Source organism: Bubalus kerabau, chromosome 5, assembly GCF_029407905.1.
Source record: "Bubalus kerabau isolate K-KA32 ecotype Philippines breed swamp buffalo chromosome 5, PCC_UOA_SB_1v2, whole genome shotgun sequence".
In the NCBI taxonomy this organism is placed as follows: Eukaryota; Metazoa; Chordata; class Mammalia; order Artiodactyla; family Bovidae; genus Bubalus; species Bubalus kerabau.
In genome coordinates this window covers 54,166,418-54,185,389 of record NC_073628.1, presented here as the reverse complement: position 1 = coordinate 54,185,389, position 18,972 = coordinate 54,166,418, and the positions used below count along the sequence as shown (strand labels likewise).

Sequence of the window (18,972 nt, the reverse complement as noted above, 5' to 3'; positions counted from 1 at the left end):
ATATGTGGAATGTAAAATATGACACGAATGAACCTATTTACAAAACAGAAACAGACTCATGGATACAGAGAATTAACTTGTGGTTGCCAAGGGCAATGGAGGGAGGGAGATGGATGGACTGGGTGTTTGGGATTGGCAGATGCAAACTGTTACATTTGGAATAAACAACAAGGTCCTACCTTAGCACAGGGAACCATATCCAATCTCCTGGGATAAACCATAATGGAAAAAATATTAAAAAAATGTATGTATATGTATAACTGAGTCACTTTACAGCAGAAATTAGCACAATGTTGTAATTAAACTCTACTATAAAAAAGTTTAAAAAATTAAACTCTACTATAAACTCTACTCTATAAAAAAGACGTTGTATAACTGGCAACACTGTCACAGTCTTCTGTTGACTCTCGATTCAAGATGGTACACCCCATGGGTGTCCAGTCTACAGCTCTTGCCTCCTTTTTTTTCCATTAGGATGGATGAGAACTATAACCTCTTGCCTCATGGAGTCAATTTCCAAGATGCCATCTTTCCAGACACTCAAGAGAACAGAAGGATGTTTCCTAGCCTTTTCCAGTTTTCAAACTGTTCACAAGGACAGCAGCTGGCAACTTTCTCCAGTGACTGGGAGGTCCAAGAAGACACTAGGGTAAGAAATGGCTATACCTGTGCTACAGCAAAGTAACAAGATAGCTATGACTCATATGAATGTTGTGAGCAAGGGAGTCAAGAGTCCTCTTCCAAAGTCCAGATCAAGAAGTATTTTTCACCCTCTCCACAGCTCTCCCAGAAGTTGACAAGTGCTGCTCATAAACTCTGGAGTCCTCAAGCTGTACTGTGTGGCATGAGGTTCCTCAGAGTGAGGAACCTTCTTGTCCCCAGAGTGAGGGGACAAGATGATCTGAAGGTTGGTATGCTGTGCCTCAGTTTCCTCTTCTGTAAATTGGAAGCCATTGTAACATCTGTATCTTAGGGCGGATGTGACATGATTTAACTATGTAGGGAATGTCAATAGGAAAAGCCTTTAGTGAGGTGTTTGAGAGTAAGCACTCAATACACTGAGCTGTTATGACTACTTCTGTTGTTGATTTCAAATACTTATGTATGTTTTCACTTGGCCCTGCTGGGTCTTGGTTGTGGCATGTGGGATCTTCAGTCTTCCTTGCAGCATGCAGGATCTTCAGTTGCAGCATGCAAACCCTTAGTGACAGGATCTAGTTCCCATGGAACAGAAGGATCCAAATCACTCTGGGCATGAAGATAGAAAAGGCATCTTTCAGTCTGAGGCAGATGCCTGAGTTGTGGGGATATTTCAAGGACTATTGCTTTCTCTGTGCAGTGGCATTGTTGCAACTGAGCCAGGGGAGCAGGGAGGCCGTGGCCCATCGCTTCCAGTCCCCCACCAAGGTGTTTATAGGACCATGTGACAGACCACAGGAGACAGTTCTGATGTGGGTTAATGAAGCAATGTGCATGTATTAGGTGGTTTCCTTCTTTCCCCATCTGTGGTGCCCTGGGTGGGGGCGCTGTCTTTCTCTTGTTTGGTGGGTGGGCCTAGGGGAGTGGCCTTGTTCTTCCAAACCTCCTGCCCAGGGCTCCATGGCACCTGGAGGCTTTCTTCATGTTCTTTGCACAGAAACTGTTCTCATAGTGGGCAAGTACATCTGACTGAGGAAAAGTGTTGATTCTTCCTTTCCATACATTACCCAGGGTTCCTTCCTTAGGCCTGCCCTACTGACAGTTCCCAACTCCCTGACCCCTCTTCAAGATTTGCCAAAATTTTCTGAGTGCTTGTCATATATTTCACTCCCCACATGGATCTAAGCACCTTTCTTTCCCTCTGCCCCACTCTTTTTTTTTCTTTCCTACCTGACTCTTAATCTGTGCCAGCACCCACTCCACATTGAACTGGACCCACCAAGTATAAGCCTGAGATCCCCAGCCTAGGTCAGACCATAGCATGTTCAAATTAAATCTTTTTAGTCTTGGTCCTGTGGGTCTCCATTTTGTTGGATTTTTGCTTCATGTCCTAAATCCTTGGTAATAGTACATTGATGTCAAGAGATCAGATATTGATCCAAAAAATCCTCACAGCTGAGCCCCAAACTCTTTAGAAATATAGCTGATTAGCCCTGTGGTCACACAATGAAGCTATTAACATTTTACTGCAATTAGATTTTCCATCATTTGAAACAAATAGAACAATGGGACTGTGGAAAATTGATTTAATGTGAAGGCAGTCCTATTTTGGGTGGTCAGATGTTGATCTTGGGGAGAATTCCTTTTCCCTTTCATCATCCTGGTTTCTTAGATAACAGAGGGTGGTATGTGTGTTTGCACTGAGTCAGAAGCTTTTGGGGAAGAGAATTAATTGTTCCAGGTTGCTGAGCTGCTGACAGCCAAATTGAGGTGTTGATGGACTTTGTATGTATCACATGTTGGCTCTTTCTGTCCACTTTGAAAGGTACCACATCAGAGCTGAGTTAAATTAGCTAGTTCATTTGAGAATTTAGGTTTAAAATAAAACTAAGGTGCTAGCATTTATATTTTATGATATTCCTTGAGAAATTTTTACTTTCTCTGCAGTGATTAAAATAGGTGTGAATTGAAGGTGTCAGAATTAGATGAAGAGTTATGGACAGTTACTTGTTCCTTTCTTGGAAAAAAAAAAAAAACTAAAACTAAAAATTATCTGCCTTAAAAACAAACAAACAAGCAAACAAAAAAACACAAAACTTATGTTCAGTTGTGCTGGATCTTTGATGCCATGAGGGCTTTTCTCTAGTTATGGCAAGCAAGGGCTACTCTTTGTTGCAGTGCACAGGCTTCTTATTGCAGTAGCTTCCCTCGTTGCAGAGCACAGGCTCTGAGCACATGGGCTTCAGTAGTTGTGGGTTGTGGGCTCACTAGTTTTGGCACACGGGCCTAGTTGATCTGCAGCTTGTGGAATCTTCCTGGTCGAGGGATTGAACCAATGTCCCTGGTCTGGCAGATGGATTCCTATCCACTGTGCCACCAGGGAAGTCCTCTCTGCTTTTTCTGTGTGAAGATGAGTATCCTGCTTTCTCTCCTATGCAGGGTAAATAAATCATGTTATGACACAAACAGTCTGTTTTTCCTAAGGTGATGGGTCTTCCATCTTAGATGGGGTCAGAGGAGCTTGTTTGGGTCACCTTTTTATTCCAGTTAGTCTCTTGTTAATGGGAACATGTGAATCCTTCATTTGTTCTGAGACCATTATGAATGGCCCTGGACAGTGCACATTACACAATTTCCCTATATCACATTCTGTGCCTTAGATGATGATGAATTTAGGGGGGCACACTGATGAATTCTCATCATTTCCACTGTTGCTGCTGCTCTTCTCTAAGTCCCCAGTCATCTTGAACAGTGTGTTTAGATCGTGGTCGTGAAGGGTGCATCTCTTCCTTCTCATTCTCTTGCAGCATCACATGAATCTGGGACTCTAGGATCCATCTGGAAGTTAAGAAACTGAACCAGAGGAAAAGCTGATGTAGGGAAACTTTTTGTGATACATACCCAGGACAACCTGCAACTCCGTCCTCAGCAGTCAAATCCTCCCATTCTCTAATTCCATCTTTAGACATCCCACCACTCCCCCTCCCCCCACCCACCCGTCCCTTGCTTCAGTCAGTGGAAACATATGTTTGCTTTCAAAAGTTGCCAGGGAATCAGCAGCACTCCTAGCTGTTCAGCATCTATCTGGTTCAGTATCATGTTGTTAATGGGGCCTCTGGGGATGTCTTTGGCAAGTTAGAGCATCCATCTCATTTTCTGGTAGGGTTCTCTCCACGCCAGCCAAGAACATTTTGTTTTCCTTTTTTCCTTCCCTGCTGGGTGAGTGTAACAACCAAAACAAAATTTGGCTGTTTTCCTCTCTCAGCAAGTCCTGTCCCCCAGGACCATGACCCAGACTGACCCACACATACATCAATCTGACCTAGAGTGTCATGGGACTGACATAAAATCTGTGGAAGACCTCCTGTCATCTTTCTTTTTCCCCTTTTTAGAGTTGGGAAGGATGGTGAGGGAGGTGCCATCCTCATCAGGCAATCAGGATTGGCTGTGCCATTTTCAGAGGCATGACATCAGGCAGAACACTTAATTTCCCAAAACTTCAGTTTTCTCCTTCCCTGATAGCTCAGTTGGTAAAAAATCTGCCTGCAATGCAGGAGACCCCAGTTTGATTCCTGGGTCAGGAAGATCTGCTGGAGAAGGGATAGGCTACCCACTCCAGTATTCTTGGGCTTCCCTTGTGGCTCAACTAGTAAAGAATCCCCCTGCAGTGCAAGAGACCTGGGTTCGATCCTTGGGTTGGCAAATCCCCCGGAGAAGGGAAAGGCTATCCTCTCCAGTATCCTGGCCTGGAGAATTCCATGAACTCTATAGTCCATGGTGTCACAAAGAGTCGGACACCACTGAGCGACTTTCACTTTCAAAACATATAAACTGTCTCAGGTTGTCCTAAGGACCCAGTTAGATCATAGGTTTGAAAGCACTTTGTCAGTTGTAAAGAGTGATGGAGGGGTTTATGACTATAAATGGATAGTTAGAAAGTATGGCTTTAAAACTTAAAGATGATGAAACTTTTAAAAAGCTTCCTGTATCTTCCCAGGGCAGTGGCAGTGGGAGCAATGGTGGCAGGGTAGGTGGTGGAGAGGGGAACAAATGATGGGGAAGCTCTCATGTGTGTTGTAATTCATTCAACAGAATTTACTGTGTTCTGGTCACAGAGCACTTAAAAATTCATGTACTGAGTTATAAACCATGTTCATGTGGGTTCCCAAATCTGAAAGTGTAAAATGGTAGTCAGTAGAGTTTTTTTCTCCCACCTCTGACACCCATCCACCCAGTTCCCACCTACCCTCCAAATAACCACTGTTAATAGTTTCTTGTAAGCTTCCAATGAGTATTCTCGCCCAACAAACAGTTCAGTCAAGATTCACTGTCTTCTTTAAGGGCATGGCAGCCCACTCCTATATTCCTGCCTGGAGAATCCCATGGACAGAGGAGCCTGATGGGCTTCAGTCCATGGGGTCACAAAGAGTTGACACGACTGTGTGACTAACACACACTTTTGGTACCAGTGGCACTGCAATATGCACACGTGGTTGTGCCCTTCTTTGTTCACAAGTGGGTACATGTAAGTAGACAGTAAGTTTCTATATCTAGACATGTACGTTGGTTTAAACAGCTGTGTCGTATTCCATTGTATTAATGCCTTACTGTGTATTTAATCAAGTTCCCTGTTGATAGGTAGTTATACTGTTTCCAGTCCATGGATATTACATGGAGTGTGGACATGTATGACATTATATCAGTACACACTTCATTTTGTGGAATTGTTGAGTCCAGTCTTTAGCAAGTGACTCTTGAGTGACTGCCATGAGGCAGCTGCTGTGTTAGATACCAAAGTTTCAATGTTGAGAAAAATTTTAGAATATAATAATAATATATTTATAAAAATATAAATTTTAGAGTATAATTATTGTTAATATTTTATCTAAAAGCTCATATCATATTTACATTTTTTAGTTTTTTTGTTGTTGTTTAGAGGTACTTTCTTGTTGACAAGCTTGTGACAGATACAACAATATAGCAATTTTTTAACTTATACTAAACCTAGGCACTATGAAAATTTTGTGCTTAATGTTAATGACTCTTAGATATGTCTATAGTGGAGTAGCAAAAAAAATACTAGATATTTAATATTGACTATTTCCCAGTTCATGTGAATCTGAAATTCATATAGGTCAATATTTTCTTATATATCCAACTGTTTGCTTTGTAAGAGCTTCCTTTTCTTGAGACCATTTAAATAAGAACTCAGAACTTGAGCAATATTATCAAAAAACAGAAGACTCACACTGAGACATACATAAATTCAGACAGACAGACAAGGGATCTTCTAGTTTTCCACCTGAGATTTAAAAAATTTCTTTGAGCCACTTTTTTTTTGGGGGGGGGGCGAGGGTGGGGGGAGGCGGGTGGTGGCAAGAATACTGGAGTGGGTTGCCATTCCCATCTGCAGGAGATCTTCCCGACCCAGGGATTGGACCCAGGTCTCCCACATTATAGGCAGAGACTTTACCGTCCGAGCCAGCAGGGAAGTTGTTGAATTCTGTGGCAAGGATTAACTTCAAGCGTTGCCCTAGGCAGGCCTTCATAACAAGCTAATTGTTTTTAATTGAATATGCAAAAGAACCAACTTTACGGTTTCCAAGAAAAAAAGAAGTTTCCTTGTAACCAATTTTGTCTGGTTCTATAGAATATCATGGCGGTCCTAGGTCAGGTCATCTTTCCTTTCTGTAGTCATAGTTTTATCCCTGAATCATAGACAGATCACCTGATAAAAAGCTTGGATTGTCTCTGTGGGGTGGATTTGCTTGTCCTTGTGTTTCACCTGGGGCAGTAGCGAGGCCCGCGTGCCTCTCCTAGAAGTGGGTGTGGGGGCGGGGTGCACCGGGAGCACGTGTTGGGGTGGGGTGGGTGGGCACTGGGAGCCGTCCGGGGCAGGGGGTCACAGTTGTGCTCTCAGGGGTCACCATTGCGGCTGGGAAGGCCCATTTTGTGCACTCCTGAGTCCCCAGGGATCAGCATCCAGTGAGCGGAGCGGAGGGGTGCGGACCACAGGTAAGGGAACTGGGATTCGGTGGAGCAGGGAACTACGTATTATGCCCTCTCTGTTGGCACAGTCTCGGAGCCCCCTAACCTGGTGGTCACGGAAAGGCCTCGCCTTTGGGGTCAAGGCCTTTACCACTTTACCCCTTCACATAAAGCTCAGACCCGTGTGGGTTTTCCAAAGCAGCCTAGTGCCTGCTGGAAGTCCAAGGGATTTATCCTTCCTGGTGATTTCACCTGTGGGGACTTCATAACCCTTACTCTGGCTGGCTGGCCCAGCCCTGCTTCTGCCACTTTGCAGCCCAGTGGGCCCTTGACCACCTGCTGGAATGGGAAAGGGAAGGGTCCACCAGTTTCACCCTAGATATTTTGTAGGGTGGATAGATTTAAACATCTGGTGGCCACCCAGGCAGAAAAAGAAGGGAGGAGGGCACCTTGCTGCCCTTTCATGGTGGAATCTGTGGCTGTCCTTCTGAGAGGGGGCCTTTCCATGGGGACCCTGTGCAATAAGTTTGGGGTTTGGGAACTGAATAATTAGAATGTGTAAAATTTTTAAATTATGTGGTGCTTTAATTAAAAAAACAAACAAACAAAAAAAAAACAAGCTCCAAATTCTTTGCAAATTGAGGTCTAAAAATTGAAGGCCTATTTTCCTTCCACTGTGGCATTCTATGAAGAAATGTGTGTTTTTTTAAGAAGAGAGTCAGAAAAGTGAGGGAAACAGAAAACCAAGAAGTGCCCCTGTAGTTTGGTGAAGGCCTTAGGAGGTCACTTGTAAATACTGCTGACTGTCTGGAGACAGTCTCTTCCTGTGGCTGATGGGCACAGAGCTATGCAGGCTTGTCCTTTGTATGGATATTCTTGTTGGTGGAAATCCAGCTTGGATCCATCTCCTGATGTGTAAGAATTTCCCAGACTAGACCCCTAGGCAAATCCTGCAGGGCCAGGGGCTCCTTCCTTCATTGTATCTGTCTGACTAAAACCCAGCAATGACATATTTTCTTTCAATCTGGTCTCTTATACAGGCCTTGGAGTAATATTTCCCCCTCCCCCTCAATAGACTTGGGTTCCAGGGATGAATTATAGTCAGTTGTCCATGATTTTGCAGATGAGGAAACTGAGAGCCAGAGAGGGTGGAGGACTGTCCAAGGGAGAATGGGATATCCTTCCAGGAACCCTGGCTCCTGGGTTTTTAATGAGCTTCCCACCCAGCATGGTCATTAATTGGCAAGTGTTGACATTGAGAATAAACTATTGGTGGAAATGTAAAAGTCTTTTTTAAAGAATGTGCCTACCAGCTGTGCATCTTATGGAGTATTTTCATTGTACTCTCCAACCCTTGGAAAGTGCTGGGCACAGGGCAGATGCTTCATCATTTTTATTGAATAAGTTCAATTTCACATAATTATACCAATAGTGTCAGCAACACTATGAGGTATATTAGAACAGTGATTGTCACAGTTGGTACTTTACAGATCAGTAAAGAAATAAAACATTTTATTAGGAAGACTGTAAGAGAATTTCTAAGTTTTAAGTTTATCCCATAAGGATATTAAAAAAAAAATGAAACAAATCTCTCCCTTCATCACCAAGGCTATCGGAGGTCTGTTGAGGACCCCACGCAAGGGAGGTTCTACCTCTTGGGACATCCCTACTTCAGCATCTCCCTAAGCCAGCAACCTGGGACAGTCGAGTACACTTGAAGTTCCTTCCTTGACCTCGGGAGTTTTTTTGGAAGACAATTTTTTGACAGACAGGGGTGGGGGAAGCTTTTGGGATGTTTCAAGTGCAGTCCATTTATTGTGCACTCTATTTCTATTTTTTTTTTTTTCCCTGTTGGCTCCCTTGGTAAAGAGTCTGCCCACAGTGCGGGAGATGTGGGTTCAGTCCCTGGGTCGGGAAGATCTCCTGAAGGAAATGACAGCTCACTCCAGTATTCTTGCCTGAAGAATTCAATGGACTGAGGAGCCTGGTGGGCTACAAAGGGTTGGACACAGCTGAGTGACCAAACACTTATTTCTAGTATGATTTCATCAGCCCCACCTCAGATCATCAGGCATTAGATCCTCGAGGTTGGGGGCCCCTGCTTTAGTTCCCTCTTTCATCTTTTACACAGCTCCAGCCTGCTTCCTCCCCTCTTCAACCTGCAGAACTACCTACTGGGTTTCTCTGAGTGTGACTAAGAGTCTCCTTCCCTCACTTCCTTTCCTCTGAGTCCCTTCTAACTGGGTTTCCCTGATCTCGGTTTAGGCACTTTTGCCCCAGGTGGTGCTAGTGGTAAAGAACCTCCCTGCCAATGCAGGAATCCGATCCCTGGGTTGGGAAGATTCCCTGGAGGAGGGCAGGGCAACCCACTCCAGTATTCTTGCCTGGAAAATTCCCATGGACAGGGGAGCCTGGCAGGCTTTGACAGTTAGACGTGACTAAAGCGACTTAGCACAGCATACCAGAGGACCTTAAAACTGCAGACCTACATGATGGTTCTGGCTCTTTGGAGTCCCTTGTCATTCCACGTGTATGCTATTTTCAGCTTGTGTATTGCTTCCTAAAGGCCCCGAGAGAGTAATAGGCAGGAAGGCTGGGGGTCTCCAGACAGAGGGAATAGGCTGCAAGTGTCAGATTTTTTTTCTATGTCTCTTAAGCAGCGGAGGAAACAAACTAGTATTACATTTTTTCCCCTTCTCCATACAAATTTAAAAGGATGTTTCTCTGAAAATTCTGTGTTGCCATGATGATTCATGGCTCCACCTGAACTTAACTTTTCTCAAACCTTGAGCTAAGCAATGCATTTTTTCGTAAGGAAATGTTTGTCTTAAGCTATGTTAATATACTACGTATTTCCGCTAGACTGTCTTCAGGTTGGTTCCCCCTAAAGGCTCAGAACTGACTTGACAAACCAGTATGTCTTACTCATACCTTGTTCTCCTAATCTATGTTAATGAAACAATATATTTGCCTGGAAATCTGCCTTTCTTCAAAACTCATGTCAATCATTTTATGGCCCAGGATGACTCACCTGCTACCAATGTTATCTCAATGCATGTTGTGGGTGAGGGGCGTGGTGCCATTCTCTGAGACATTGCCTTTCTTTCCTTAGCAGACTGCTAGTGGCTGTATTGGAGAAGGAAATGGCACCCCACTCCAGTACTTTTGCCTAGAAAATCCCAAGGACAGAGGAGCCTGGTAGGCTGGTCCATGGGTTCGCTAGAGTCGGACATGACTGAGCAACTTCACTTTCATTTTTCACTTTCATGCATTGGAGAAGGAAATGGCAACCCAGTCCAATGTTCTTGCCTGGAGAATCCCAGGGACGGGAAGCCTAGTGGGCTGCCGTCTATGGGGTCGCACAGAGTCGGACACGACTCAAGTGACTTAGCAGTGGCTGTATAATATCTGGCTAAAGACCAGCAGGGGGTATTCTTACTGCAACCATCTGAAGTCTATATCAGCAGCTTTCTCTGTCTCTTTTATACTTTAAGAAAACCTTATGACACAAAAGCTCTGAGTGATCAAGTCATATTGGATCTTCATTTCAGATTGAAGATGCATTCCATGGTATTGCCATCTTAAGTCTTTCCATTGCTACGGGATATCTATACATGTATTCAGGATATTTTTTCAGCAATTGTGTATAATTTCCAGTGTGCCAGTCTTGTCATCCTCATTACATCCATGGCAAAGTATTTTATTAATGTTGACATTATTAAAAGGGAGTTGTTTTTTTTTTAATTCCTTTTCAGATTATTATTTGCTAATGTATACAGATAAAACTGTGTAATCATTCATTTTTATCAGTTTGGACAGCTTGATAGTTGTCTTTACTTTCTTTACTTTCTCATACTTTAAGATTATCCTGTCTCATATATGTACTGCCTCACCCCTAATCTCAGTCATTAATTCAAAGAACTTCTGTCCTTTTATTTTTTTTTTTAACATTGAATTATTTTTGACTATGCTGGGTCTTCGTTGCTAGATGTCTAGTTGTAGTGAGCAGAGGCTGCCCTCTAGTGGCCGTGCCATGGATTCTCCTTGCACCAGTTTCTCTGGTTGCAGAACTTTGAGCTCTGGAGCATGTAAGTACTTCAGTAGTTGTATGGGGGCTTAGTTGCCCCCTGGGCATGTGGAATCTTCTAGCACCAGGGATTGAACCCGTGTTCCCTGCATTGGTAGGCAGATCCTTTACCACCAGACCACCAGGGACATTTCCTGTTCCCTTTCATTAGAGAATGATATGCAAAACATACATGTAGGAGCTAAATATGCTCAGCTGACAATATTAGGAAATATATACATGTATTCCAGCTTACCTTTGAACATATTCAGTTAAAGGTAATTTGTGATGATGTCTCCATGGATCTTGGAACCTTTCCTTTTGTTTCTCCATAACTTCCCATTCCAATGGTAAGATACCTGGCTTCCATCACTTGTCATGTATAGAATTCAGTGCTTGTCCCATGTGGTTACTGAAAAAAAACTGTTATACTGTCTTCCAAAGGGGGCTGTGCATGCATCCCACCAGTATCTTGAGTATGTTTCTGTAGGATAGTTTACTATCAGCATACCCTCCGTGGCCAGGTGTCTATTTCAATCTTTACCAATTATGAATGGGCTTGTTTGCTCTAGTGTTCTTGGACAATTTGAGTAGAGATTCTTTGTCAGATATGCATTTTTAAGGAAAACAATTGTATTTATTTTTGGCTGTGTTGGGTCTTTGTGTGTGGGCTTTTCCCTAGTTTGGGTGAGCGTGGGCCATAACTAGTGGTGTGCAGGCTTCTCACTGCAGTGGCTCCTCTTGTGGGGCACAAGCTCACGGGCTTCAGTGGTTGCAGTATGTGAGCTTGGCATTGTGTCTTCCAGGATCTAGAGCACAGGCTCAGCAGTTGTGGCACATGGGCTCCATAGCATGTGGGATCTTCCCATAGCAAGGATCCCACCTGCATCTCCAGCACTGGCAAGCGGATTCTTTACCACGGAGTCACCAGGGAAGCCCTCAGGCATATTTTTGATTCTAGTTTTCCACACATGTACCTGGTGAGAGAGGCCAGGATCAAGAGGCCTGGCCACTGGGAGTCCTCAGCCACAGTTCTGGCTGTGCCATCCAAAGCTCTGGGGCCTTTGGCAAGCGCCTCAGCTTCCCTGGGACTGTTTCCTCCCCTCAGAAGTGCCCTGCTGTTGGACTGTAGCCCACCAAGCATCTCTGTCCCTGGGATTTCTGAGGCCAGAATACTGGAGGGGGTGCCACTGCCTTCTCTACAAGGTAGCATTTGGAAGATATTTTCTCCTGGATTGTGGTTTTGATGAAGGAAGGAGGATCCCTTCCAGGGCTTGAGAGTGGATTCTTGTCTGACATTTGGAAACAAATTGTTTGAGGAGAGGAGTGCTGTCCAAGTGAGAGACTTCATTGGGAAGGGCTGTCAGGGCAGAAGGCAGGAGGGTGAGGGAAACGGAGAGAACTGCTCTGCCACGTGGCTCACCATCTCAGGGTTTATGGTCATTGGGTTAGTTTCTGGTTTGTCTCTTGCCAGTCATTCTGAATCAGGATCCTTCCTGGGGGCACACACATCACTCAGCCGAGATGGATTCCAGCGAGGAGGGTCCTGGGAAGTTGGTAGGACCTCTGGGTTGCAGTCTCTCATCTCTTTTTGACCTCTCCAGAATCCTGGTTGGTGGTATCTTGTTAGTTCCTTTTTCCTTACTAGGACCTCCTGTTGTAAGATGACTCCTGCAAGTGTTTTCTCTTCTCTGTTGCCTGGCAAGGGTGGGTGGTCAGTGGTTCATTTAACAGTTTGTCTTTTGGTTCTCTTGAATAAGGTCCTTCACAGAGTAAATGTATAAAATTGTAAAAGTCAATGTTTTAAATAATTTATATTCCTAATTTGGTAAGTTGGATTTTTTGTTGTGTTATAACTCATCACCAGACCAAAGGTCATGTAGATCTTTTGTTGTTCTCTAAAATTGTATAGTTTTTTAAATTGAATTATGGTGTTAGTTGCAAAGTTTTTTTTCTGTTCATTTCACTTTTTTTTGACAGTTATTTATTTTTAGTTGATTGATCATTGATTTACAATATTGGTTTGATTTGTCATACATCCACATGAATTAACCATAGGTGTACGTGTGTCCCCTCACTCTTGAATCTCCCTCCCACATCCCATCCATCCCCACCTTTCTAGCTAGGTTATTGTAGAGCCCCAGTTTGAGTTCCCTGAGTCATACAGCAAATCTCCACTGGTTGTCTATTTACAAATTTTGGTGTACATGCATCCACGCTGCTCTCTCCATTCATCTCACCCTCTCCCTCTTGTTCCCCACCCTTGTCCGTAAGTCTGTTCTCTATGTCTGCATCTCCGTTGCTGCTATGTGAACAGATTAATCAGACCCATCTTTCTCGATTCCATGTTTTTCTCTTTCTGACTGACTTGCTTGTTTAATACGCTCTAGGTTCATCCTCTTCATTAGAACTGACTCAAATGTGTTCCTTTTTATGGCTGCATTTGATACAGGCTCTGATTGTTCTTTAGCCATGTTTTGAGGAGGGTCATGGAGCTATTTTGCTCCGTTTCAGTTTGGGTTTCCAGTCTGAGTGCTCACAGCAGAGCTGCTTCTGGGTGAGCCCTCTGAGGTCTGTGAGCGCGGGGCTGCCCGCTCTTCTCTGGCGGCCCGCAGGGGGCGCCAAAAACCCCTCTGTCCCACGGGCGCAGGACGCTTTGCCTTCAGACTGGGCTGGGTGACCAGCTGGCGGCAGTTTTGTCTCCTCAGGGCCCTCAGGGCTCGGGCTCCTGGGTAACGGGGCTGCGTCCCGGCTGAGAGGAGCGGGGTTGCCTCAGTGCCCGCCAGCAGGGTGGCGCTGCAGGAGGGAAAAATGACGATGAAGTAAACGTTTCCTATGTCCAGCTGAGCACTGACCGGAGGTCCGTCTCAGGACTCAGGGGGGGAAAGAGCTCCATATGCAAAATGGCGGGTTTTCTGTTTAATTTCTGTTAGATGATCTAGAGGATGACCTTCACTGATGTCCTTCCGAGTAGGTGGCCAGTTTTCCTGTCAGTGTTTCTTAGGAAGACTGTCCTTTCCTCTTCACTTGTTCCTGGTTTGATTTTCATGAACTGACCAGGTACATGTGGGTTCATTCCTGGGCTCTCTATTCTTTCCTGGATTCCATGTGTTTGTGTTCCTGCCAGTTCCTCACTGTGGTAGTTACTACAGGTCTGTGATGTAGTTTGAAGTCAGAGAGGAAGATACCTCCAGTTGTGTTCTTCTTTATCAGAGTTTTCTTGGCCGTTTAAAGTCCTGTTCAATATTAGCAGCCTAATATTAGGAATATTTCTATTTCTGTGAAAAAGGCTATTGAATATTATTTTGTGATTGCAGTCAGTGTATTTCTTGATGGCTTTGGTTGGAATGGACATTTTCATTCCTCATTGTTCCAGTGCATGAGCGTGGAATAGTTTTCTGTTTATTTGTGTTTTCTTTGGTTTCTTTATTAGTGCTTTCTAGCTTTCTGACTACTGGTCTTTTATGTCCTTGATTAAGTTTGTTGCTAGATGTTTTATTCTTTTGGATGCAATAATAAGTGGGATTTTCTTAATTTTTGTTTCTGATTGTTATTAGTGTATAGAAACACAAATGATTTTTGTATATTGACTGGGATTGTACATTGTAGTATTTTATATGATTGTAAATTGATTGGAAATTATTCAACTTTACTGAATGTAGTCTAACAACTGTTTGTGAAGTTATGGGGAAACTTTTATTTGTAAAATCTGTTTCTCCTGCAACAGGTCATCCAGAGGACCCAAGGCATGGTGGTTACTAATAGACTTCCCACAGTACTTCTTCATTCCATGTGGACTCCTTCAAGGGCAGTGAGCATCAATCACAGCTTCCCTTGAACTTCATCTGGGTAAGTCTTGACCTCTATAGGAAAGTTTCGTGCCTGTCTAATCTGATTTTCTTTTACAGTATTAACTTGTTTGTTTTAAGACATAATTTACTTTCTGGGAATTTAAAATGTACAGAAAACACCTAGCAATGGGACAAAGTGCTTGCATTTGCCACATCATCTGAAATACTCTATGTGTTTTATCCAAAATGGGTGCATGCTCCAGCAAAACCTGCACATAATCTCCAAAATCAGGAAATCATATGGTTTGTACAGTATAATGTAATCCACAGCCCCACTTGCATTTCAGCAATTGTTCAATTATATGAATATATCTTTTCTTCCCATCCATTTTTTTTTTCTTTTTAAGAGTATTACTGAGATTTTCAGTGATTTGGGCAAACTTGATGGATTTAAAGCAGACACGGTGAATATGGGATCTGTGTGGCCTTTTCTATATGGATATTTTTCACTGAAAATGGTTTTAATGTTTATTCATATTTATTCATGATACTTGGGGTTCCACTGGAATCAGTGCAGGGGCATAAGCCTTATCTCAAGCGGATGGGGAAATCGGTGTCTTTGGCATTGTGGCATGACCCACGAGGGTTCCTGTCGAGTTTCAATGTGAGACCAGCCTCCTCTTGAGGTGCGACGGGAACTTCGGGATTCCTTTCTAGACAAAGCAGAGGAATCGACCCTCATCTCGAGATGAGGAGGGGCAAAGGGGCTCAGATTGAGGTGTGCCAGGAAAGTCGGTGTTCCTTTTGAGTGGGGATGGGTATGTCGGGGAACTTCTTGAGTTTCATAAAGGGTGTCGAGTACCGTTTCGAGTTTCAAGAGGGAATGTGGGACTTCTCTTGAGATGCTGCAGTGGGAAAGGGCCTCATCTCGCGTTTAGGGGAGAATCCCTTGGTTTCCCTCAAGGCTTGGTGGGAAGTTTGGGGTTCCTATCAAGTTGTGACGTGGACCTCAGGGTCCCGCTCGTATTACCTCAGGGAAGTCAGGTCTCATTTCGAGTTGTGATGGGCACCATGGGATTCCATGCAAGTCACCGCAGGGGAAATAGGTCTCATCTAGACTTGTGTCCAGAAACTCCGTGTTCCTCTCCAGTGGCGACAGGGATCTCTGGGTTGCATTCAAGGTTCACCTGGGGAGTCAAGCCTTGTCTTGAGTTGGAGCTAAGCACTCTGCTCTCCTCTCCAGTTGCGACCAGTACTCCTGGAGCCCTTTGAGTGGCCTAAAGGAAGTCAAGCCTCCTATGGAGCTTTGAGAGGGAACTCGGGATTGCTCTTTAGGTCCTGCAGGAAAAGAAGGGCCTTATCTGGTGAGGACTGGGGAATCTCGTGGTTTTTCTTGAGTTGCGGCCAGAAGTTTGGGGTTTCTATCGAGTTATGATGGGGAAATCAGGGAGCCTCTCGTGTTGCCCCAGGGAAGTCCAGTCTGCCTTCGAGTTGCGAGGGGAAGCACGGGATTCTTCTCGAGTCACAGCAGGGGAATAGGGCCTCAATTTGCATTGAAGGGGGAATCTTGAGGTCTTTCCCGATTTGTGGGAGGAAACTTTGGGATCCCTCGAGTTGCGACGGTGACCTCAGGGAGCTTCTCATGGTGCCTATGGGAAGTCAGGAATCCTTTCACTTTATGAGGGGCCTCTCGGGATTCCTCTGGGGTGAGTGCAATAGAAGAGGGCCTCATCTCGAGTTGAGGCGGAAACCTCAGGGTTCCTCTCCTGTTTTGACATGAATCTCGGGGTGTGTCTGCAGTTTCAAACAGGGAGTCAGGTCTCGACTTGTGTTGAGGCATAGAACTCTGCTTTCCTCTCGAGCTGTAAAAGAGGTTTCAGGCCTCCAGTCGAGTTGAACCGGGGACCTGGGGCTTTTCTCAAATTTGCAACCAGGGTATCAGTCCTCCTTTCATGTTGTGAGTTGATGCTCAGGGTTCCATTCGAATTGGTGCAAGGGAATCAGGCCTTATCTCGAGTGGATGGGGAAATCCATGTCTTTTGAATTGTGGCAAGACTGCCATGTTCCTCTCTAGTTTCAAGTTGAGACCAGCCTCCTCTTGAGGGGCGACAGGGACATTGGCATTCCTTTCCAGACGAAGCAGGGGAATCGACCCTCATCTCAAGATGAGGAGGGGCAAAGGGGCTCAGATTGAGTTGGGCCCAGATAATCAGTGTTCCTCTTGAGTGGGGTATGTCGGGGAACTTCTTGAGTTGCATAAAGGGTGTTGAGTACCGTTTCGAGGCTCAAGAGGGAACATGGGATTTCTCTCGAGATGCTGCAGTGGGAAAGGGCCTCATTTCGCGTTGAGGGGAGAATCCCATAGTTTTCCTCGAGGCTTAGCAGGAAGTTTGGGGCTCCTATCAAGTTGCGATGTGGACCTCAGGGTCCTGCTCATATTACCTCAGGGAAGTCAGTTCTGATTTCGAGTTGTGATGGGCACCATGGGATTCCTCGCAAGTCACTGCATGGGAAATAGGCCTCACCTAGACTTGTGTCCAGAAACTCCGTGTTCCTTTCCAGTGGCGACAGCGATCTCAGGGTTGCGTTCAAGGTTCACCTGGGGAGTCAGGCCTCATCTCGAGTTGAAGCAAAGCACTCTGCTCTCCTCTCCAGTTGCGACCGGTATCTCCTGGAGCCCTTTGAGTGGCCTAAAGGGAGTCAAGCCTCCTATGGAGCTTTGAGAGGGAACTAAGGATTGCTCTTTAGGCCCTGAAGGAAAAGAAGGTCCTCATCTGGCGATGATGGGGGAATCTCGTTGTTTCTCTCGAGTTGTGGCAGGAGGCTTGAGATTCCTTTCCAGGTACCATGGGGAACTCAGGCATCCTCTCGTGTTTTCTCAGGGAGTCAAGTTGCCATTTGAGTTGCGAGGGTGAGTGCGGGAGTGATCTGGAGTCAAGGCAGGGTATCAGGCTTCAATTCACATGGAAGGGGGAATCTTAAGGGTTTCTTGAGTTGCGGCAGGAAGTGTGGGTTCCCTCGAAGTCCAACGGGGACCTGAGGGAGCCTCTCATGTTGTCTCTGGGAAGTCAGGAATCCTTTCATGTCGTAAGGGGCCTCTGGGGATTCCTCTCCAGTTGGTGCAGGTGACTAGGGCCTCATCTCAAATTGAGGTGTGATACTAAGGGTTCCTCCTCAGCTCTTACAGGGATCTCGGGGTCCTATGGAGATTCCACTGGGGAAGCAGACGTCGTCTCATGTTGGGGCGTGGAACTCCGCTTCCCGCTTGAGGAGGAAAAGGGGTATCAGGCCTCCTGTCTTGTTGAAGTAGGGATCAGGGGCTATTTCTAGAGGCGCCACGGGTCTCTCAGTCCTCCCTTCATGTCATGAGGTGATACTTGGGGTGACATTCGCGTCGTAGAAGGGGAATAAGGCCATATCTTGAGTGGACGGGGACATCGGGGTCTTTTCGAACGGTGGCACGACCCCTGGAGTTCCTCTCCAGTTTCAAGGTGAGACCAGCCTCCTCCTGAAGTGCGACGGCAATATCGGGATTCCTTTGCAAATTAAGCAGGGGAATGGACCCTTATCCGGAAATGAGGAGGGGAAACTGGGACTCTTCTTGAGTTGTGGCGGGAAACTTGGTGTTCCTCTTGAGTGGAGTCGGGCATGTCGGGAAACTTCTTGAGTTGCCAAAAGGTTGTCAAGTACCCTTTTGAGGCTCAAAAGGGAAGGTTGAATTTCCCTCTAGATGCTGCAGTGGAAAGGGGCCTCATCTCGCGTTGAGTGGAGAATCTCCTGGGGTTTCTTGAGTCGTGGCAGAAAACTTTGGATTGCTCTCGAGTTGCGACGGGGACCTCAAAGCCGCTCGTTTTGCCTCAGGAAAGTCAACTCACCATTTGAGTTGTGAGGGGCCTCTTGGGATTCCTCTGCAGTCGGTGCAGGGGCATATGGCCTCATCTCGAGTTGAGGCTGGAACCTCAGGATTCCTCTCCAGTTCTGACATGGATCTCGGGGTTCCAATGGAGTTTCAACAGGGGATCAGGCCTCGTCTCGTGTGGAGACTTGGAACTCTGCTTCCCTCTCGAGATTTCAAAGAGGTGTCAGGCTTCCTGTCTAGTGGACCTAGGCATCTGGGGCTTTTTCTCGAGGAGCCATGGGACTGTCACACCTCCCTTCGTGTTTTGAGTCAGTCCTCGGGGTTCAAGTCGAGTCAGTGCAGGGGAATCAGGCTTATCTGGAGTGGCTGGGGAAATCGGGGTCTTTTCCAATTGAGGTATGTCTCCTGGGATGCACTCGAGTTTCAAGGTTAGACCAGCCTCCTCTTGAGGGGCAACAGCAACATCGGGAGTCCTTTCCCTTTTTCCTTGTGGCAGGATCCACGGGGTTCCACTCGAGACTCAGTTGGTGACACAGACCTCCTCTTGTGGTGTGAGGGGAAGCTGGCATTCCTCTTGAGTTGAAGCAGGGGATGGGCCCTCATCTCCAGATGAGGTGGGTCACACGGGG

The 18,972-nt window shown here is 45.5% G+C and overlaps 1 pseudogene; it reads left to right on the top strand.

The window, feature by feature from the left end:
* The window catches only part of LOC129654224 (uncharacterized), a 72,732-nt pseudogene that overhangs the window by 4,640 nt on the left and 49,120 nt on the right, over positions 1–18,972 (top strand).